This window comes from Triturus cristatus, chromosome 5_2, assembly GCF_964204655.1.
Source record: "Triturus cristatus chromosome 5_2, aTriCri1.1, whole genome shotgun sequence".
Lineage (NCBI taxonomy): Eukaryota > Metazoa > Chordata > Amphibia > Caudata > Salamandridae > Triturus > Triturus cristatus.
In genome coordinates this window covers 469,425,289-469,449,161 of record NC_140588.1, presented here as the reverse complement: position 1 = coordinate 469,449,161, position 23,873 = coordinate 469,425,289, and the positions used below count along the sequence as shown (strand labels likewise).

The window sequence follows — 23,873 nt, the reverse complement described above, 5'->3', positions numbered from 1 at the left end:
GTCCCCCCCATCACCTGCACCAGTATTTGCAGCCTGAGTAGTTAGGAGCACTTCACGTGCACTTGTGACTTCAACAAGCCCCCTTGAACCATCACGGCTGCAGTGTGCCAGCACTTCCTGCATGGCCACGGAGCGCCTGCAGAGCAGAGAGGTGGCTGTGGAGAGGCGGTTCACTGCCTTTGTATGATTCTCCATGTTCTGCCTCTCCCTGCGCCGTGCCATCCTGTCCTCATCAAGTTTGCTGCACAGCAGCATCACTGAGCGGGACATGTCCCTCATGCCCTCTGCCATTTCCTTCATGCCCTCAGCGAGCGTGTTGTTCATTGAGCAGATGCCCTTCTCAGTGTTCTGCATGTTTGCATTCACTTGTCTCACCTGCCGCTGTACTGATAGTATTGCTCTCCCTTGCAGGCACTGAACCTTTACCATTCTCGCCTCCAGCCCTGCGAACACACCATGCTCCTCACCCTGCAAATGGGGACTGGGTTCCCTAGCCCTGCGGCGGCTGGCACCTGTGTGTGATCGCACTGTGGGGGACTGAGATCCTGCATCCACTGGCACTGTTGGCTGTTTGCCACCTCTGCTGTCTTCCAAGGACAACTCCATCTCTTGGAGTCTGGCAACTGCATGCCTCCTGGGTCTTGTTACTGCCGGTGGTGACGCTGCTGCTGCTGATGGCAGTAGTGGTGCTGATGGCAGTGGTGGTGATGCTGGCAGTGGTGTGGTTGCTGGCAGTGGTGTTGTTGCTGGCAGTGGTGGTGATGCTGGCAGTGGTGGTGATGCCGGTGGTGGTGGTGTGGTGTGCCCTGCAGTTGCACTGGCCTCCTCCGATCTCTCCTTATGGGGTGCCCTTCAAGCCTTGTCATGTGCAGATCTGCGCGATGTCTCGCCTGTGGACACAAATAGTACATTAGCTCACTTGTCTGGCAGGACTACGTACCAATGATAAATGTACATTTCTGACAATCTATCTTTCTGTCCTCTGCTGGCTTCTCAATGATGTGTGTCACATGCCTTTGTGTCCAGTGGGATGACTGTCATGATAGGTGTTACACTGACTACATCTCCCATCATGCATTGCTGGTGTTTAGTGAAACCTGTACTGGAGTGGGATTCACACTGCCTCATTGGGGAATGGGGTTAGGGAGTGGGGGGCGCAGCTTGGTGTGCATGCTTCTTACCTTGTTTGTTGGCAGCTCTGGCTGAGCTGTCTGCATCCCCGATTCCGCTGACGCTGTCAGGCTCTATGGTGGACTCCACCAGCTGCTCCAGTGCAGTTAGTGCAGGTGCCCTGTTTCTTCCTCCTCCTGTCAGGCTGGCTTGTTTTTTGATCGCAGCCTTCTTCTTTGTTTGACTCCTGACATCGTACCACCTTTTTTTTTAGTTCTTCAATTTCACTGGGGTCACTCCTACCGCATTCACCTGTGCATGGATTCCAAGCCATATTTTCAGCTTCTCTGATTCTGGCACTTGCAAGGACTGTTTCCCAAACAGCTTTGTGTGATGTTTAACCACCTCTTCAATCAGGATCTGAAGCTCCCTTTCGCTAAATTTTAGCTTTCTTTTCCTTTCTGCAGCTTCATTTTTGGTCTCCTTGTTGGCCATTATGCAGTATTTTTAAGGGAAAGTTCTCACTGTTGCTCCTGTGTTCTCCTCTGCACTCCCTGCCTCTCCAGAAGGTTCAGATGCAATGCACCTGCATGGGTGTGGCCACTTCCTGGTTGGGAGGTGGGGTGGATGCACAGGATTGACTGATTCCTCAATTGCTGCTATTTTGAAATACCGATTCGGTATTTACCGATTCGGTAATACAGATTCGGTAATACCGATCGGTATTAAGGATTCGGTATTGTTTTTTTCCGATTTTTACCGAATCGGTAAAAAATACAGATTTTTTACCTACATCGGAAATACCGAATTCTTAATACCGATTCGGTAAAATTCGGTATTAAGGATTCGGTATTTCACTTTTACCTACATATGGCCCAAAATCCCTGCACAACGACAAAAATCCAATGAGACATTATTTTTTGAAAGTTTTAAATAAAAATGGTGCTAAAAAATGCTTAGCACCAATCACAGTCATCTGGTTGCACTGGACTAGTGCAATTTAAGGCCAGCCATGATAAAGCACAAGTTTAATACAGCGACCAGAAGCATCCCAATAGAAAAGTTACCTCCACACATCAACAGCCTTCATTGAAGCAGGCATTGGAGCGGACATTGAGAGAGGGGGCTCGACGGTCATGTATTCCTGCATCATGATGGAGCCTCAGCAAAACTGCTGGTTTTAGGTGGGAAAAGCTCCTACAGAAGAAATTCAAGCTTCCATGTCCCAGACGTCTCCGGCGTCGATCGGTTCTTCTTCGACGGCTGTGTTGATAAAGGTGTAGTTTAGAATCGAAGAGGGCTTGATGTAGATGGATTCCAGCATCGAGAGAAGAGAACAGTGGAAGCTACAGCGAAGTGAGGCCCAGCGGCAAGGCATCCTTGTTGGATCAGCTGGGCAGGTTAGTCCTGGGCGCTCTATGGTTCTCCAGGTAAAAAATATGTAGAACGTTTTTAAGTCCCTGGGTTTTTCCAGCAGAAGCCACCAGCCAGGTTCAGGGTAAGTTCAGATGGACCAAGGCAGCTGGGTTCTTTGGGAAAAGTGCTTCTTGTTGTTGCTCTGTAGCTTAACAGGAGGTCAGCTAACTGACCCTTGGAGTCCACTTCTTTGTCCTGGGTACAAATGGGAACAGGACCAGCTTTTCAGCTATCCTTACAGATCTCAAAGGCAGGTGCAGTCCTTATTCTGTCTTCCACAGGTCTAGTAGTGTTCTGGAGACATTGTCATATCTATCTACACCCTTCATTAGCCTCGGGGGGGGGGTTACTCCTGGCCTGTCCCTAACTAATAGGTGTAAAAGTTCCCTGGGGTTACCCTACCTCCTTTGCAGCAGTTCCTGTGTGCCCTACTGCAAACAATCCCACAGTGCCCCTCTAGCGCTACTTCCAACATGGCTGAACAGGTCTTCTCCTGTGCAGAGCTCCTGTGCCTAATTTGGTATGTGGCTTGGGAAATGAGCAACCTCTCCTCTGTGGATGATTAGAACCAGTCCTGGGTGCAGCTCCTCTCTCCCTGGGAGTGGTGTCAGGCTAAAAAGAACTATTGATGGACAGAATGCAGAACAATGTCATACATTCACCCCAGTACAGAGATCTGGGCCTAAATCCATCGTTTTTTTGCTCACCATGCCATTCCAGTTTGGACACAGCCATATGCAAATCAGTGGTGTCAGGCTGACAAGAGGAACAAAGGAGGGTGCAGGCCCAGGTGCCTATGACAGGGTAGGCCTACTTGAAGTTAATTAATCTCCTGGGTACTGCGCAGATGGTCATGAAAAAGAGCACTTTCCCACAGCCAATGCCTTTGTCTCAGGTCTGTGAGCAAGTTCACACATCAACAAAGGGGTATTGACCTCCTGAGTAAAAGTTGAAGCTCATGGAAATGGGCTTTTAGAGGGTTAGGCAGGTAAAAGATGAATTTTTAAAAGTACCCTTTGTCGAATATTTAGTACAAATACAAAGTTACCCGTAAATTGGGCTTGTAATAAATCTTTTAGCAAGTCCAATAATTAATTTCGTAGGTGTGCAGGTAGGCAAAGATAACATTAAAAAAAAAAATATTGTATCCTAATTCTTTCGTATGGAACAGCTAACCCTTCTACATTGAAAACAGAGATTGGGGCCTTGTCACTGTCAGGACATATTTAACATTAAACCTTTACATATCCTACTTTTAAATACCATGCACACTGCGTTATGAGCATGTATGGCATACTTAGAGGTAACTTATTAATATTTAAAAGGATGTTTTAGGCCTGTCAAAGGGTTATTTTGACAAGTTGAAATTACAGTTTTAAAACTGCACACACTACAGTAGTAGGCCTACAATCATGTTTTACACTGTCACTCTAGTGGTGGTAATATGTGTGCTGCAGTCCACTATTGACATTTAACTTATAGGCCCTAGATACACTTTAGAATTAAATCGTTTTTTATTAGCAGAACACATAACATGAAAATACAGTGCGTCGTTGCCTACAACCCACTGGGCCGGCTACATCACTATCAAAGGCAAGAAACTGGGCGTATGATTCATGAGCTATATGAATAGACAAATAACACAGCATGTCGCCTACAACCCATCTTTGGCCGGCCACGTTCGACAAAATAAGGCATTAAACAGTCTTGGTCCTATAAGAAAGGGACAAGAAAAAAAACGATTGCACCACAAGCATGCATATGGTAAAGCAATAAGAACACACCATGGTCCACTTAAGGTGGTTAAGTCTGCTTTTAAAGAACAAACAAAAAATGAAAAAACAAACCATATAACCCCAACAGAAAAAACCATGTACCCTCCCCCACCCCCACCCCTCCTCTCTCCCAGTGAGCCCAGAGTACACTCAGACCTAAATGTATGTTCCTACATGATGATTGCTGATTCCCTGAGGATCAAGTAAGCTCGTCAGGGCACGCGCACACTAGCCTCCCTTCTGACTCTCAGGGATCAGCTTCAAAAGCCTTAAATAGGCGGGGCATGACAGTTCCTGGAACTCCAAGGATAAGATTGAAATAAAGGGGGCCCAGACCTTAGAATATTCAGATTTGTCCCCTAGCATAGCCATAGACAATCATTCCATGCCCAGGAGGGACCACAGTTGGTGCAGCCATTGAGAGTGGTCTGGGATCCTGTCTGTCTTCCAACCCACTAATAAAACACCGTGCGCAGCATTCAAAGCCAGAACGATATGCTTGCCTTTGATTGAGCGCAGGGGAAAGGTCAGAGGGTTGGGCAACCCTAAGATAGTGTAAGCGGGGAATCTCGGGATGGCGGTGTCAAAGGCCTTATCGATTTCGTCGAGGATCTTGTCCCAGTATCTCATGAGCTTCGGGCAATGCCACAGCAAGTGAAGAAGGGTACCTGGACCACCCCATCCGAGCCAGCAAAGGCCGTCGCACTGAGAGCTCCACTTGGTTAAGTGAACCGGTGTATAATGCCAGTAGGATACAATTTTTAATGCAGACTCCATGTGGCCCATTGAATGTGTGAAATGGTGTGACCTGTAAAAAATATCCTCCCATTCTTTGTCTGAGAGGGTGCGACCTATTTCCGCCTCCCACGCCTCTCTCTCGCAGATCGAGCTCCCTTAGCCCCATGTGTGAGGAATGTGTACAGTTCGGAGATGAGCTTGTCTTCATCCTTCTTCAAGAGAAGCCACTTCTCAAACTGTAGCATTGGTCTGCTGAACAGGGGACGTACAAGGGGAGCAGATGTCCAGTGAAGCATTTCTGTGTGGAGAAAGAGGTCCAAACCTGAAAGGCCATAGTCCCCCCGGAGCTCCTCGAAGATCGAACAGTTGCCCTAGGCGCTTACACCCGCCCTCCAGCCAACGTGTGCCTGTGCCTTTATCCATCCCAGGAGGGAAATCGGGGTTTAAAAAAATTGGAGACATGGGGGAGAGGAAAGTGGTAAGGTTGGACCGTTTAGCCACCCTGTCCCAGACCAGCATAATGAGGCGGGTGACGGGCGAGGAATAGAGGCCCCAAGAGCGCACTGACCTAGACAGCCAGACCTCCCTCCAGATATGCCGACCGACCACTGTCTGATCCATGAATACCCAGTGCTTCTCCATCATAGAAAGGTTACATTCCACAAGATAGCGCAGCAGCGAGGCCTGGAAATAGCGGTGAAGTTGGGCAAAGCCAAACCGCCCTCCTTCTTAGGATGCTGTAGCAGTGTTTTCTGCAGTGTGGGCTAAATTGGGCCTCAAATGAAGCGTTCAATCTCTGTTTGGATATGTGAGAGCTTTTTCTGCAGCGGCAATAGGGGAAGGGTTTGGAAAAGATATAGGGCCGGGGTAGGACATTCATTTTTATTGTGGCCAGTCTCCCAAGCCATGACAGGGGTAGACGCCACTATTGGGCAAGATCTTTCCGGATACGTGAAAGTAGAATAGTATAGTTCACCTCCGCTGTCTTATCCAGACTGTTGTGCAGGACCAACCCTAGGTACGTAATGCCACCCGTCACCCAGTCAAAGTCGAATTGGGCCCGCAATGCATCCATGGTAGTGTGCTTTGAAGTTAGGTTCAGCACTTGTGATTTCCTCAAGTTTATTTTAAATCCAGAAACCTGGCTGAAGGCCTGCAGATCAGTCACAATGGCCGGCATAGAAGTTAAGGGATGTGCCAACGAAAAGATGACGTCGTCGGCGTATAGACTGATTAAGTCAGCCCCAAACAGGACACCCTGTGCCTGTGGATTGTCCCGAAGCCGCTGAGCAAAGTGCTCCATATATAAGGTGAAAAGTAGAGGGGAGAGAGGACAACCTTGTCTGGTGCCTCTCTCCACCGTGAAGTCACCTAAGAGTATACCATTGACCCTGACCGCTGCAGTAGGGGCGCTGTAGATGCTCGCCACCCACTTGCGAAACTTAAGCCCCACGCCGACACGTTCCAGTGTAGCAAACAGATATGGCCAATGCACCCGGTCCAAGGCCTTCTGGGCATCAAATGTCAACAGTAGAGCCTCCTCCTTTGACCTGTGAACCTTGTCAATTAGGTAGCAAATCCTTTTGGTATTGTCCCCGAACTGCCTACTTGGAATGAAGCCCGATTGGTCCGGGTCAATCAAGCCGGGAATGAGAGGGTTTAGTCTGTGGGCCAGGATGCTAGAGAAAAGCTTTGCATCTATGTTTAGCAGGGAAATCGGCCGATATGAACTGCAGAACACTGGGTCCTTCCCTGGTTTGGGGATGACAGAGATTGTCGCCTGAAGCATGGAAACTGTGCCTGTGTCTGCAATGAGTTGATTAAGTGGTTGAGAAGAGGAGCCAGCTCCATGCAATAGGTCTTATAAAAAAAGAGCACTGAAGCTATCCGGGCCTGGCACTTTTAGGGGCTTCAGACAGGCGATGGTAGAAACCACCACTTTAATCCGAATGGGAGCCTCCAACCCGTCTGCCTGGCTAGTCGGAAGAGGAGTGACTGCTACACCGCGTAAGTACTCATGAGGGTCTGCAAAAGTAGGGGACTCGGCGGTGTAGATGTTCACGGAGAAGGCTCGAAAAGCCGCCGCAATTTTTAAGTCATCCGTTACCTCCAACCCCTAGGCCCCCCGCACTGCTTTCACCACCTGGGCCTGCTGCTGAACGCGGAGGCAATGTGCCAGCATGTGACCACCTTTATTAGAGCCTACATAGTATTTATGTTTCAGCCGTAGCACCGCATATTCTGTGAAGGTCCAACCGCTTCAGCTGAAGCTGCTCCCTCTCTAACTGGTGCCATGTTCGAGGAGCACCCGTGCGTTTGTGAATTGCTTCAAGTTCCTTCACCCGGACCTCGAGATCCTGACACTTGGCCCGCCCAGCTTTGTTATCATAAGCCTATTTGGCAATGAGAGCCCGCCTTGCAACTAATTTAAGTGACTCCTAGACGGAGGCCAGGGGCATGGCGCCATCATCGTTGAGTGCTAAATAGTCAGTCAGTGTATGTCGGAGGTCCTCCACCACTTGCGGAGACCGCAGGAGTGAGTACCGTAGGTGCCAGTGTAGTGGGGACGATTGTGCAAGTGGGAGGCGCAAAGATAGGGTGATATGAGCATGGTCCAAAAGGGAGCGGGCCTCTATGCTAGAGGCTTGGGTATATGCCCACGCTGCTTGGGTGACAAGGAAGTGGTCCAGGCAGGCGTACAACTGATGGGCAGCAGAATAGAAAGAATAGTCTATTTTTTCTGGGTGTAAACAACACCATGCATCCCTGAATCCACAATCATCAAGCCACACCCTCCTGTTCCCGGATATGGCTCCCACGCCACCTGACCTCGGGCTAGAGAGATCCACTCCTGCATCCATAATCAAATTTAAATCCCCCCCACCCCCACCACCAGGGAGTCAGGTGTATGAAGAACCTCGGCCAAGGCATTCAGCAGAAATTTCTTTTGGTGCTCGTTGGGGGAGTAGAGTGAGGCTAAGGTGATACTGGAGGAGTCTATGCGTAGTTGCAGCGTGAGAAGGCGCCCCTTAATCTCCGCCACTGTACCCACTACGGAGCCTCTAAAGTGTTTAGAAAGCTGAATGGCTACCCCACCCTTCTTATTTTTCCCCGAAGACCAAAACTGGAAAGGGAACCCTCTGTAATGCATGAGGTGTGTATCGCCATGTAGGAGGTGGGTTTCTTGGAGTAGGCACACATCCCCTTTCGTATGTTCAAGCAAAGAGAGTACTGCCTTCCTCTTGGTGGGATTGTTAAGATCTCTGACATTAAAACTACTACCTGGACTCAGTCCTGCTAAGTATCACGCATCGGGCGTGAGACTAATGCATTTCAGTGTGGTAATCCGCATTACTGCACTGAAATGCATTGTCACGCATATCTGTGTTGTGTCGACTCAGCTTCCACTGATGGCGCCAATGCAGAGGCAGCGCACCGCCCGTGGAGGGTGCACTGCGCGAGCTGTGCTCCCATAGGTGTTGGCTCTGGCACTGGGAGCTTAGACAGTGCTGGCAATCTCACACAGAAAGTAACAACTGAACTACAATGCCAGAAGTACCATGACTTCAGATCAGATTCCCCACAGCGTGGCTGAATGGCAGCCTGCAGTCACAATTCAAGGTAGTGTCTAATGACCAGACAGGTTGTTGCTAATTGCCCCGCAGGGGATGTCACTTCCTTCTGACAGGAAGCGGTAAGTATTGAGGAAGGCGCTGCTTCACGCTTGCTGGTTTGGGATCCGCAATAACAGAATGCAAGCAAGAAAGAAACGTGTTGGGTAGCTATTGTCTCGCATTAACCAGCAAAACGTCATAAGCTCTGACAGTATCTAACTGGAAAAGTCGATATCTGTTCAGACAGTGGACTTTCCAGAGAACAGTCACCTAGGCTGACTATCTTGACTGCGCGGGAGAGAAGATGAAAGGCTCCGCTAAAAGCTGAGCTGTGGAAGCTTGTTCTGAAACCAACGGCAAACTATATAGGTGGTAAGTCTGTTTTTAAAATGACATAAACAGTTTGTTTACTTTAGCATTGTAAGCGCTGATCTCTTAGTTCATTAAATCGTGCAAACAAGCTAACTGTGTAGCTTTGGTGCGCCGGACCATCACACTGGGGCTGTTCACTTTACTGGTGTGACATTTTAAAATAATACAGCCTGCCTGGCTGTGATCGCTGTGTGTGTCCCACAGCCTCTCCTGAGGCTTGCCCAGAAATCAGAAATCATGCTCCCATGCTACTACTGACTGCGGCGACCAGAGTCCGCTAGTCAGCAGACTCTAATTAATTTATGGTAAAGGCCCGAGGCAGCTGTGTGCCTCTCACATCCTGTTGTATAGTCCTGTGGTTCTGCAGTCTAAACACAAGTCCTTGCTCTTTTTGATCTTAATTCTTAGTGGAGCCATGTGACCTGCTTGCTAGATGTCCGCATTTTATTGTTTTCTAGTGGTGACTTCTAAGGCTGGTATTAGTAGTTACTTCACAAGCCTTACATTCCTGCTTACAGCATTCACTTATGAATAAGGTTGCCCCTGCAGTGGCAGCCTTACTGACTCTGTTGTTCACCTCACTCCAAGTGACCTCGTCATGTACAACAAACACCACTTTAAAAGTGATTTGTTTTATTCTCCTTGTTTCATCATGCTCCTTATCTTTTACTTTTACCTAATTTGCATTTTTTCCGCCTTTTTATCCTTTTTCGTCAATACATAGTTGTGAGAAAGTGGGATTCTGTTGCAGTGAACCCCCCATTCTTTTTTTGTTGCCAGACTACTGATGCTCTTTGACTTGGTGTGCCCTGGACTCCTGCCAATCAGGTGCCAGGGCCTGTGTTCCTTCCCTAAAACTGCCTAACAGCCAAAACCAAATTGGCATCTCTGGCCACATGTCAGCCCCTGGTAAATGGTACTCTAGGTACCCAGGGCCCTGTGACCACAGAAGGCCTCTAAGGGCTGCAGCACTTATTGTGCCACCCTTAGAGGCCCTGTACCCTGACACACACACATTGCCTTTGCAGGCTGAGTGTCTTGGTGCAGTACAAAACAGAGAGTCGACATGGCACACATCCCTGTGTGCCATGCCCACAAACACACTGCCCTGGCATACCTCAGTCACCCCTCTAGCTGGGTGCACTATGCCAGTGGTGTGGGTACAGGTGCATGAACCCTGTACTATTACAGTACCCAGGTCCATTCCTGGGCATTGTAAGTGCAGTGCTGCCATTAAGAGTATATTGTGCTGGGAGGTCGTCAACACGAACTCCACAGCACCATGATGGCTACACAGAAGACTGAAAAGTTTGGTATCAAACTTCTCAGCACATTAAACCCACACATATGCCAGTGTGGGATTTAATGTATGATGCACGACAGAGGGCAACTTAGAGTTGCCCCCTGAACCTAACCTACAATCCACGTCCTGTCTGAGAGGCTGCCTAGGATGCCACACAGCAGACATTTTGCTGGACCCCTGGGTAAAGAGCCATCCGCTCTCCTGGGCCTGCAACAATGCACATCCTGGGCAAGGTGCTAGGTCTCATCCCCCAGGATGGGCAAGGGAAGCTTCAAAGGCATGCCGCCTTTGTGAGCTTCTCCAGGCCACTTGCTGTACTCAGCAACTGGCCCCCACCGGTTCTGACCCCCACTCTGGCGGGAAGACTGGTTGGAAAACCCAAGGGAGGAAAGGGGGGTGCCAGCCTCTGCCAACCCCACCCCTCAGGTGAGGGAGGCGAGGTGAAGCACATCTCTGGGCTCTCGCCATCTTGAAGATGGGGGGCCCTGACCAATCAGGACTAGGCTACTGCCCCCTCCCACAGGCGAGTGGCAGGATATGGGGTGTACCCACCCCAGGGAAGGGACCCATTGGTCCCTGCCCTTTACCTACCTGTAACGCCCCTAAATTTAGTAATTAGGGGCTCCCTGAACCTGCCTTCCTCAGATCCTGAGACTGAAACAAGCAAGAAGAACAAGAAGAAAGAAGACCTGCCGTGCAGCTGCTAACAAGAGGACGACACCAACTGACTTGGCCCCAGCCCTACAGGCCTATCGACCCTCAAACCTGCTCCTGCTGAAACCCGGCGTCTCCAGTGGTCAGCAACCTGAAAAACCCCGGAGGACCTGACTGCCTTGTGACTCCCACGAGCAGTGGTTCTGCTCAAAGGAAGTAACAAGCCCCTGGTGCCAACCAGGAACCGCGACTCCTGCACACTCTGCACCCGCCAAGCCTGGCCTGTGCCGGAGTGAACAAAGACCACGCGGACGTCCCCCTGGTGACTGTGACCCCAAATCCAGCACCCAAGGACCCACCTCGATGCTCCTGACAACGCCTGCAGCCTCAGAACCAGGGACCCCTCCAACCGCGACCGGCTGAGGGTAAGATTTTCCGACGCGAAAAGACACCCCTGCACCCGGCACCCTGAGGCCCCCTGTACCCAGCTCCTGGGTGCCTACCTAACCTACAGCTTTCCAACTTACCTCTCGAAGTGGTGGTCGCACCTGAAGAATCTTCGTCCCCGAGCTTGCCGCCTTTGTTCGTCTTGTAGCTTCTCCATAGAAATCCATGGAGCGCCCGACGGCTCAAAAGCACCCTGCATCCAGCCGCCCGAGTGCCGCGGGAGTGCAACATCTCTCCTAATCTACTTCCCCACTTGCCCTGAGCAAGTGACCAGGAGCCCAGTTCCCACAGCTGCATGGCCTGCTTGCCAGCAGCCACCAACCAAAGGCCCCCTGCCCGCCATAGGATAACATTGGGCCTAACTCTCTCTGCACCTGGCTGCCCCTTTGCCGCTGAGGGTGTAACAACTGTACCTACCTGACCCTGGGAGACCCCTGAGTCTATGCCCAGAACCTTAACTCTGCCAGTCGAGTATTTACCCTAAATCCGACAACTCACTTTTCCTCAATAGGGTAACATTGACTGGTTTCACTTGGAAATTCTTCTAAGTGTCGAGTATTGAAACTTTAAAATATTCACAAAAAATCAGCCGATCAACGAAAACGAAATGACTCACCTGTTACCAGGAGATATCCCAGTGCTGGATCTTGGTGCCCAGCACTAACCCTGAAAAGTAATCACAACCGTACTTACCGATAACTTGATTTTTCTCCATAGGATAACATTGCCTGGTTTTTGCCAGAAATTCTTAAGTGTAGATTTTTGAAACTTACAAATATTCCTTAAAAATCGCCTGTGTAACAAAAACAATTTCTTTCAACTGTTTACAGGAGATGCACCAGTGCTGAATCAAGGATCCAGCACGGAGTAAGAAAAGGTAACGATAACCCTACTTACCTGCTAAGTGAATTTCCTCCCATAGGATAACATTGGTGATTCTATGTGAAAAAGTTTCTAAGTGTCAACTTTTGAAATACAATAATATTCCTTAAAAATCACATCTGTAACCAAAACGTATTTACTCACCTGTTTCCAGGAGGTGTCCCAGGACTGAATCTAGGATCCGGTCCTGTGGTTAGAAAAGTAATCCTAAAGGTAATAAATTGCATTTACTTAGAAATTGCCATTGAGCTCAATGTTATAATTGTGTTTGAAATGTGTTGCCTTTTGCAACAACTGTAACTATTGCATTCAAAAGTCTATTGCCTATTGAAAGTATTTAACTAAAGCATCTCATTCTGAGAAAGTATATTTTGATACCTATTGTTGGTTCTAAAAATAAAACAACCATATATTTTTATATACAAACCATTGGCCTAGAGTTCAGTTCTTGAGTGTGTGAGACCATTTGCTGACTGAGTGTGTACAACAAATGCTTTACACGGTCTTCTGATACTGCCTTACTGCTCGACCGAGCTACCACTTTAGAGAGTAAGGTTATATCTAACTTTAGCCTCTGCCAAACCTCTGGGGACTGTGGACTCTGTGCACACTGTACCTATTAGGGGACAGTATATACAGAGCCACTTTCCTACAATAGTGCCATCCAAAATTCACAAGTTTATTATATAATCAGCATTGTACAAGAGAAGCAATTAAATAGCAATAGAATAAAACACATACTTCCTATCACTTTTATGAAATATGTAAGTAAAGAAGACTCGGTGTCAAGAGCAGGAGAATGGGCACGGTCTTCAATGCTATGTCATGTGAAGTGATGCCCGCCCTCTTTCATAGCAGCCAAGCTTATGTGTGACATTTTGATAATTTCATTATAATTACGAGTCACCCAAGCAGGCGTTTGCAGCAGTTTTAAGATTGTTTGCAGCAGTTTTAAAATCTTCTTAGAGTTTCTCATTGCTCAAATAGGTCTAATTTCTGATATTTATACTTTTCCCTCGTCTTCATTGCTTGATTTTCTGCTTGCAAGAAAGTGTCACTCATAGTCGTTGAAATGTCACTCATAATTATCCTGAAATTATAAAAAATGTCGCACATAGCAATCTGGAACCATAGCAGCTATGCAGACTGCCATCTGTTGGAGAAAAGCCATTGGGCGCTATGAGTAAAGCATTGAGACCATAGGGGACCGTGTGTGTACGTGTAGTCAGACGAACCCTGGCAGAGGAGCCCTGAATAAAAAGCTCACCGGAGAGAGGAGCCACCCAACTGAAAAACAATCCCAATAACAATAAAATAACAACAGAGACTAACAAAGGCCATCTCGAAAGCTAGGCAATAGGCAAAGGGGACTGCCAAAGGAATGAGGAGCTTCCCTGTGAAGGAATAGAATAATCCCTCCACCCCCGCTGGACCCACAGAAGAAAATACAACCCCAGAGGCACGTTACCCTCAGTCGTTAGCGTCTAGGGAGTCCCCTTCCATGCCAACCAATGTCCGGAGTACTGCAGATCATTCTTGATAATTGTGGCCGTGTCAGGGCGAAGGTTTTCCAGATCTCGGCCGCCCCGGGGCCCGCGCCAAGGAGGACTCTGTGTGCCATGTCCTGAGGCATTTGGATGAGAAGGCAAATCGTTGAGGGATAAATTCAACAACTTGCATGCTTCAGACAGGGAAGGGACCTGGTGCAGCTTCCCATCCAGACGGAAGATAAGGCGAAAGGGGTGGCCGCAGGCATAGGAAACACTTTTCGAGGGGAGGTGGTTAGTAATGGGACGAAAGTCTCTTCTCTTCTGAAGAGTACTTGCCGCCAGGTCCTGGAACAGCTGTGGAGTATGGTCTCTGAAGTGTAGAGGTTGGCAAGAGCGGGCCGCCTTGAGGATCTCCTCCTTCACTGTGTAGTTGTGGACACATATCAGGATGTCAGCAGGGGGGCGGTTCAGCTGAAGAGGCGGGCCGACTCGATGGCAGCAGTCTATCTTGACAGAATACTCTGCTGGGGTGCCCAAGACCGTGCAGAAGAGATCCTGTACATAACCCACGAGGTCTTCCCCTTCTGCCCCCGTTGGGACTGCGCGGATGCGAAAACTGTTCCTCCGGGACCTATTCTCCAAGTCTTCGGAGTGCAATTGGAGATCCAGCTGCTGATCCCGCAGCCTCAGGACTTCTTATTGGAGCGCCGCGATCTCTTCATCCCTGGCGGTTGCGGAGTCCCCCAGGGCGGCAACCCACTCCACCACACATCCACATCCCTCCGTACCTCCCAGAGGTCCGCCTGCAGGTCCGTTTGATGGCCAAAGTATCCCCCCTTTGGGAAGTAAACAGAGCCTCTAGAAACTCCCTTGTGACTGCACCGTCTGGACCTTCCCCCGCGGGCGTCGCGCCAGAGCCTGAAGCGTCCCCGATGACTTCAGAAGGAGGTCTTGCACAGATCTGTCTTTTTTGCTTTTGGTTGCCGCCATTGCGGGGCCAGAAGGCTGGACCAACCAGACTTCGTGTAAGGCCACCAGAAAAGGGAAGCGCCAGTGCAAGGCGGTCGGCGGCGGGGTGAGTCACCGCACCGGCCCCTGAAAAATTGCTACCATGCCCAGGCGCTCCAAGGGCCTCGCCGCACCTCCGCCAAAAGGAGGCCCCACACCGCCACCCCCTCTGCACGTGGCGGCGGTGGACAGCAGACCATGTGAGGCTCCCACAGTAGGCCCGAGCTCTAGAAGTGGTGGAGGACGGGCACTGGTGCTGTGACTGAGACCGTCACTCGAATGCTCAATGACACCTCAAATGCCTAGTCCCACCAGGGTAGTCCCCATCTCCAACAAAGTCCAAAATATAGCAGTGGCCCTCACCAGTGCAGCTAAGGAGACACCCAGAGGGAAACCAACAGGAGACCGGAGACTCAGGCAACTCCCCAGTGAAGTAGGCTTCACCTGCAACTAGGCCCAAATTGGCTCCACCAGCCCCAGTGAGTCCAAGTAGCCTTTCTCACGGCCAAAACACTCGCTCCGGCGGGGGCCACCAATTTACCCCCAAAGCACACCCACCGCTACACGGCATGTTCAGCAGCGCCGGCCGATGACGCAGTATCTACTGGCCTCACCTGCTTTCCGTAGGCCCCAAGTAGGCTGCAACCAGCTGCGGGTACTTCAGAGGCCCCAGCGGGCCATGGGCAGGTTCGGAGGACGCCATCTGCCGTGGGGTGCTTGCCATGCGCCGCCATGCTCCAGATTGGGCCCCTCTTCCAGCCGGGGGCCGGAACAGACACACGCAGGCCCTGCGTCGAGCCCATGTGCTCGCCTGCCGGTGAGCGCCGGGGGCAAGGTGCGGTTGCGGGGAGTCAGCCCGAGCCTCTCGAGTAGCTGAGGCGGTGAGGCACCCCACAGGAGCCCGCCAAAATGAGCGACGTGGGGCCGCCGCACTCAGAAGACACTCTGGCAGTCCGCGTATCAGATCCGGTCTCTCCCTGCACCGGAGCCGCGGGACGGCCAGTGATCGCTCAATACAGCACTTTCGGGTGCCGAAAACGCCCCACTGACCTCTGCCCAAGGCGCTTTGCTGCGGGGAAGCTTTAGATGGGGAATTCAGGAGGCTAGGGTGCTTTAGTTGATGCTATAGGCCCGGCGGGAGTGGAGCTCAGGCACAACACGTCCACTCACTCCACCATCTTGGCCGCGCCCCGCTAGATACACTTTTTACCTTACAATAGGGACTTATAGGTAAGTTAAATGTGCCAATTAGGAGTATAGCCAATGTTAACATAGCACATACACTGGGGCTTGGTTTGAAAAGTCCCAGTGTACAGAGGCAAAATTACAGCAGCATCAGTGCAAAAAATACAAAGAGAGTATTATTATACAGTGCCCCTCAGCATTTTGTGTCATTGCCACCACCAACAAGGAGTCGGGTGACAGCAATATTAGGAAGGGGCGTGTTTAGGGCGTCCCTTACTAATATCGAATCTCATCGGTATGTATGAATGGTTTTTTACCATAAATGCGATCGGAAAACATTCGCATTTTACCACCTACTTTAAGTAGGTGGTAACCCGTTTACAAATGGGAAGGGGTCCCTTTTTGTGAATGTTTGTAAAACCATTTTTAAGAGAAGGCAGTGGTCCCCCGGATGTGAAGTTTGCAAGATAACATACTAATTTAGTCCAATAATGAGGGCCCCATTGGGATAACTAGTAGCAAGGACTCCTCACAAAGACTGTATGGTCAGAAACTATAAGAATTACCTTACATATGGAGGAGGTCGATCAAACTTCTTTACAAACAGGTCCAGTGTGCACTTACTTGATATCAGAGGAGACGTGGTGGAAATCCCACCCCGCTACCTATATCCCTAAATAGTAACTATCTATGAGCACGGAGGTCAATTTATAATCCACCTCTCAAGCTCATGATGGGACTGTACTAAGTTTCCTTGTGTTATGTTATCAATTTGGGGATACTCTGTGCCGTACCATTGAAAATATCTCATCTACATCCCCTCAATTGTGTTGTTATAATATCATATAATTAGCATCACATGGAAGAAAATCAAGTTGAAAATATAAAAACTGTTGAATTGCTCAAAATAAATAACACAAAATGCCAGCCAACACGTTTTGCAACTAGTGTTGCTTTCTCAAGGCTAAAACAAAAGAGAACAAAAATATAGTATACTTTCTACAATTTTTTATAAAAAGCCATGTCTTTTGTAGGGCTGTAACTCTGTGATAAAAAGAGTTTTAATGGGAAATGTTATTTAAGATTCAGAAATATTACTGAAAGGAAATCATATCCATACATTAAATTCATACATCAACAACATATAAGTCTATAACTTGACCAACTACATACATTGCACCAAGAATTTCTTATTAGATATTTAGATTCATACATCTGTAGCATGCAAGTCTGCAGATTCACGCACTAAGACAATATACTCAGAAATAGGTGAAGTGCAATTTAGTTTCAACATATGTAACAAAATAAGTAAATCCGATCTAGAATGCATAAAAGTATTAGAATTAATCAATGCATATGTAGTTTATAATTTCAATTCATTTCAATTATGTGAAATTTAATCCTAAACCCCAAGAAAAACTATCATATATTATCCTCAATAAAATAATTTAAATAAGTTGCAGATAATAGTGAAATTACCTTCCACAATGTAAGACAATTTCCTCAGCATTTCTAAGTGTATTGATGTGCCACAAAAAAAAGTAAAGTTCATTACCTAAAAACAAATCACAAGTGTAATCCAAAAGAATCTTCCAAGTGGTGGGATACTACAACTCTATGTAAATATTTTGATGTAAATTGAACTTCTTTCTTTTTGATTGTGTGTGAATATTTTCCCAGCAGTAGAAGGTTTGAGTGAGGTCCATGCAGAAAAATGGGAGAAGAGTTTAAAAGAATCATCTATAATGCTGATGAAAAAATGATTCAGCAAGAGGAAGAAATAATGAAATAATTGCAAATGTTATATAAATAAGGTAAAGCAACGGAGCCCAGATATCAAATTAGATGAAGATACCAGAAAAAATGGTGACATATTCGAGAACGTTCTTTCTCAATTTCAGGAAGGGTTGAGAAGCAGAGAAATTAGCACATTTATAAGGTATGTGCACAGGTTGGGATGTGTGTATTCATTTGCTCATAAATTTGATGAAATAATGGGATTGAAACCCAAACTTACAGTTAGCATAAATTCAGTCAGTGAATCTAAAGTGCGTGGTTCTGAAACAGATATAAGTGGTGATGGAGCAGATACTAATATTAGACCTGATTCATCTTTTTTAGCAGAACTGAAACACAAGAGAATGACGGATTTAGAATTTGCCAGGAAACAGAGTACAGGAAAGGATTCTGGGAAGAAAAAAAGAAAAAAAGTGGAAGAAGCAAGCACAAACTAAAACAGCTTAAAGGTGGTAGGTTTAAAAACATGATCACGAACCAGGTTAGCCAGCACGGATTAGAGAAAAAAATAGCAATCAATTTATCACCTGGAACACTTACAGATGATGAAGTTTCTATATTAAAAAGGGTACGCTCTTTCGGTCCTAGTCAGCATTTAGACAAATGTAAGACTGAGGTTGATACACTATGGTTTATTCATAAAAGCAAGTTTGTAGTGAGTTCTGACTCAGGCCCATTGTAGTTTTCCCATATTTTAGCCTATTTGAATGTTGTAGTCCACAATTGCTCAGAACAGCCAAACGTAGCACATTTATTTTTGTGCCACAATATTTCATTTAGAAATAAGTTAGAAAATGTTATTATTGTTACTCAGTTCTTCTGCTGGGATTCAGTCTGAACGTTTCGTACAAGGTCAAACAACATTGTGCCCTGTTTTTCTGTGGTCGGGACAGCAACATCTCCAAACTGCCAGAGTAGAAAATCCTCAGGGTCAGTTTGTTACTCAGAATGATCCACCTCTTGATATTCCCAAGCCAGAATTGCTGTGATAACACAGGTCAGTGGGATGATCAAGCGAGGGAAGGATAGGAAAGGAATGCAGGGAGGGAGACCTGAAATGACACAAGGAATCAGAAATACCCTAATCCTGTTTAGCACAGAGTATGGTATACCACAATACATCAACTAACCATGTGATGTAAACTACATATACCTGTAATGAAAAATAAATATGCAGCCTGAAGGGTTCCACATAGTCTGTGGCTCCTGCTTAGAAACACCAGTCACTCCATTGTGTTTGCTGTGTTAGAATATATAAAGGAACATACATATAACATCTAGATACTGTATGTCTATACTCTCAGTTACTGTTACCAAAAACCAGTTTTTTAATCCATATGGAAACATACCATTAATAGACTCCACTAGACATCACAGGGGTTGAGCGTAGTCCTATAGCGCTCTCGCAATCACCCCTGTTACTAGAGCTAAAGAAACTGTATATTTTGAAAATACTCTCCAGGTTGTACTAAATAATACTTTCCAAAACGAGTAAATATAGAGCCTTTGAATATTATCGCACATAACACATGAATTCCAGTAAGTACACAAAACGCTACAGTGCCGTACATCTTCCAGGTTATGGACAGTTCCGTCCTCACGCTGTGCATGGGCATGCTAGAAATCATGGGTATAGTAGTCCCATTCTATGCCGTGCAGTCTTCCGGTATGCGTCCTTCACCGCAGCAATAGAGATTGAATTTTTGTGGTTAAAGGTACATTCTGGATTATCTTAATTTAGCATGCTCAATATAGTGCGCTCATGACACTAACATATAGACACAAACAGTGCATCTGCTGTTTTCCAACACTGCACTTCTTAGCACATAAACTGAGATGTACTCTGTGTAAAACGTTCGAGGAGGATTCTTGCAGAGGAGAAAGGTCCCGTGACAGACACACTTGTTTTGAACAATTTGAGAACAAGACCACATAAATGCAAATGCCAGGTATAGGGGGCGGTTCTAATCCTAGAGATCTCTGATATATCACTGTGCTCACATAGTAAGGATAGGCTTAGGCAGATATATCATTCACCATGGTAGGGCTTTTCATTGTATACAGGTTACTCGTAATGCTGATTATTGTGCTCAGTTGTATATGTTTTATAATTGCAGCACAGTTGTTTCATAATAGTTTCAATAAATATTGTGAACTTCCCTCATTTCTTTCTATTGTTTATTATGGAAATGCATGAGTGAGAAAACAAAAAGGTAATGATCTGTTTCCACTGCACTAAGACAGTTGAATATTCACACAATCTATGGATTAGTGGATAGAAGAAAATATCTTGAATGTATTCATATACTATTGGATAAACTAAAAGAATATCTTGATTTGGAATTGCAAGAGGAGGAAGAATATAAGTACTTATGTGTGAAGACTGCAAATTCTCATTATTTACTTCCTACCCAAAGCAAATATGGTTGGTAATTTCCCTGCATGCAGGCCCATTATCTCAGGAATTTGGTTCTGCACACAAAAGTTTTCTTTCTGAATATATTTAAATTCATCTTTCACAATTTGTTCAATCCTTACCCTCTTTTAATAAATGTACAAAATATTTGCTGAACAAAATTTATGACATACCGTGGGACTTTAATTACTTATTAGCCACTATGGATATACAAAGTTTACACATAATAATTGATCATGAGCAAGGACTGAAGGCACTTGAGAGGGTTTTTTTTATATACAAGATCAGCCAGTACACCTGACAGAATTTAAGTTGAAGAATCATTTTTGCAAGATTGCATGTGCCACTAAAAAATGGAAACAGCGATGAGGTCATGTTTTGCCCCAATGTACACAAACCTTTTCATAGGTTTAAAAAAAAATATATATATATATGCATGTTATTATGGACTCTACTGGGCTAATGCTAATGATAAGCGATATATTGATTATATTTTCCTAATTTAGAATTGTACCGCAAGTGAACTAGTTGAATATCACAGATTGTTACATAGGAATAAACTCAATATGAAGCTGACTAGAATATACTGCTACCAGCATTGTGATCATGGATATTGAACTTTATGTTGAATATGATTATTTACAAAGTAGGATACACAGAAAACCAACAGCTTGTAATAGTATACTTCATGCAACGTCATGCCAATTCCATTTGAATATGTAAATACACCATACAAATTTAGAGAAAGAAGATAATAAGGGACCACATTATCAAGAGATAAGGCTGAAAAAACTAATAGATTATGTCTTTCGACTGAAAAATTAAGACAAACAAAAATCAAGACCAATGTATGAGATTCATAATCATAACTACTTTTTCATATTTGAATGTCTGTTTTTATTTTAGGTACACTGCTGGTCTAAGTTTGTTTATCACCTCTTGTTTATAGCATCTTCGCCCGCCATGGCCAGTTGAAATGAAGTGCCAGTCTAGACATTTGTTGAGGGCATGTTTAGTCCTGGTTTTCCGACTCTCGAATTGTAAATTTGTTTTTTTAGACCCTGAGAAGGGTTATTTCAGTTTTCTTCCTGCTGTTGCTCTGCAGAGACGCCAAGATTGTGTGATGGTGAGTTTAGGATAATAAGAGAGTTTGGTGATGTTTGTGCTTTGCTTTTTCCGATATAATAATTTCTTTATGACAGTAATGCAGATACCTTATCATGGTTTTTTTTATATTTGTGATCAAGCTAACTTTTCAGTGGAGGATGGCGATCTAATATTTTTGAGATGCAAGATGGTATGATTTTTTTGTGATGTTTGAAAGAGGTTTTGTGCACATTAATACATGTCCTTCGTGTTTTGTCTTTTCACTTCATGTTTTCCTCCTTCCAACTCAAGAATGATGGCTTATAAGACTGGATGTTATATGCTCTATTTATAATATAGTTGCATTTGTCATTTTAGAATATGTGCTTCTGAGGGAGGTATCTGAGCTTTAAATCTTAGGGCTTTCTGGATTATTCACTCTTTATTACTATTTTTTCACTTTACCAAGTGACATGCGAGATAGGATATACAAATAATGAATTTGCAAAAGTTCATGGTTATACTATGAGTGGCTAATATTTACTGTGGTACTTTTTTTTTTAAGTATACATGGGCAATGTAAAAGAACGATAAACATAAAACTTTCTGGTGATTGGATCTAAATTCTTTGTCAGAATTTGGACAGGAGGATTGTGAATGGAGTTGCATTTTGATTATACTTGTGATTTGTATTGAGGTAGTGAACTTTATTTTATTTGTGATACATCAATGCAGTCAGAAATGTGTCATTTTAAATGTAACACTTATTGCATTGTGAAAAGTAAATGCACTATCATCTGAGACTTATTTTAACCTTTTTATTGAGAATGAAACAAATATTTTTCTTGAGGCTTATGATTAGGGCTCCCGGTTTTATGGTATTTATTTTTTTGCCATTTCCGTCTGTATCTATCCATATTTATATTTGGGGCATTTTATCTGTATTTATCCACATTTATTTTTCCCACAAGTAAAAGACGACGCTGCAGCTAGTATTTTTCCACATTCATTTAAATTGACAATGCACACATGCTCTCGTTTGTTATTGGTCAACACAATACATTCATCTGAAAACTTTGCCATTCACAGTATGCCCCAAATACTCCTAAAAGTGCTATCAAAAGACATTTGTCTCAGAGCCTTACAGTTTCTGTCAGCGGCAGAGAGTGCCACATCCTCTCCCACACTGAACACCACACTGCCCCACTGAAAGAAGCTCACACTGTCTTCAGCTACAACCTAGTTGTGCCCCACTATAAACACCTGGAAGCAACTCAATTCAAATTATGCACTAGACAAGAGTAATATGCTTCCTGAAAAAGCATGCCTGTCTATGCCCAGCACTGCTTTCTAAACTGCATGTTATCATTTTTGAATTGGGAAAAATATTGGGATTTTCCATACCCTAACTGACACAGATTGCACAGTGAGGGTGGCTTGCACTTTACTGTTTTCTTATTATTCCATGGTTATTAATATTTTAGTTTTTGCCATTATCAGCTTGAGATCCAGACAGCAATTCTGGCCAGACATACAAGTACAAGGGATGCACTAAGAGAATAAAGAAACACCATTTTAACAGTACAGGTTTGACTGAACCTTGTTTACAGTAGAGTATAAAAAAAACACACAAAAAAAAAGTAACAGGGAGAAACACATTAAGTAATTTTCGTTTGTTTACTTGACATGAAAATGCACGTAGTTAGACGAGTATCTCAGAGATTGAGAGGCTCTTTCAGGACCCAAGCAAGCCTCCACATTAAAAGCAATACAAAGTATTAGGTACAAATGGACTAGGGACTCTAATCTAATTTAGCAGTAAGTTTGATCTCAGCACAATCAGACAGTTTTTGTTGAGCTTGCCAGCCGCACCCTAGTACTTCACAGGTCTTTAAAAGACCACTTACTTGCTTTCGAGGCTTTGTTGTGTTTTTCACCCCTTCTTAGAGCCCCTGCATCTCCACTCTGCCTATGCCTGGAAAAATTACCCCCCCCCCCCGAAATTTGGCTCTAGTTGCACCTCTGACATCCATCAATCAGACGCTGCACTCGACTACACTACTCATTATCTTGAATGGCTTTTTCTCACCCCATAAATACTGATAACACCAGAGGCGATACTTACTCTGTGAGCAATTACCATACCATCTTGTTTTGCAACTCTCCATAAAACGTGCTAGTATTTTCCCGTTTTTAAATATCAATACAGACAAAGGAAAACTTGTTTTCCGTCTGTATTTATATGTAAAAATCTGTTTAAACGGAAAACCGGGAGCTCTACTTATGATTAGGGTTCATGTAATTGAATCGAATTGAAATTATAAACTACATATGCATTTCTGATTAATTTGAATAGTGTTATATATTGTAGATCAGATTTACTTATTGTGTTCCATACGTTCTAACTACACTGTACTTTCTTCAACTAATTCTGCATATATTTTCTTATTCAGTGAATTTACATAGTTACATGCTATAGATGTATGCATCTAAGTATCTAATGTGACATTCCTGGTGCAATGTACGTGGTTGGTCAGGTTATAGACTTATGTTGCTGATGTGTTAATCTAATTTATGAAT

At 45.3% G+C, this 23,873-nt stretch overlaps 1 long non-coding RNA gene across 1 annotated transcript in view; it reads right to left on the bottom strand.

Moving 5' to 3' along the window:
* Positions 1 to 479: 479 nt before the first annotated feature.
* Positions 480 to 23,873, bottom strand: part of LOC146823169 (uncharacterized) — a 94,248-nt gene continuing 70,854 nt past the window's right edge. Inside the window, exon 3 of the long non-coding RNA XR_014961883.1 lies at positions 480 to 890. This is a non-coding gene — a long non-coding RNA (uncharacterized LOC146823169). The remainder of the gene's footprint in view (positions 891 to 23,873) is intronic.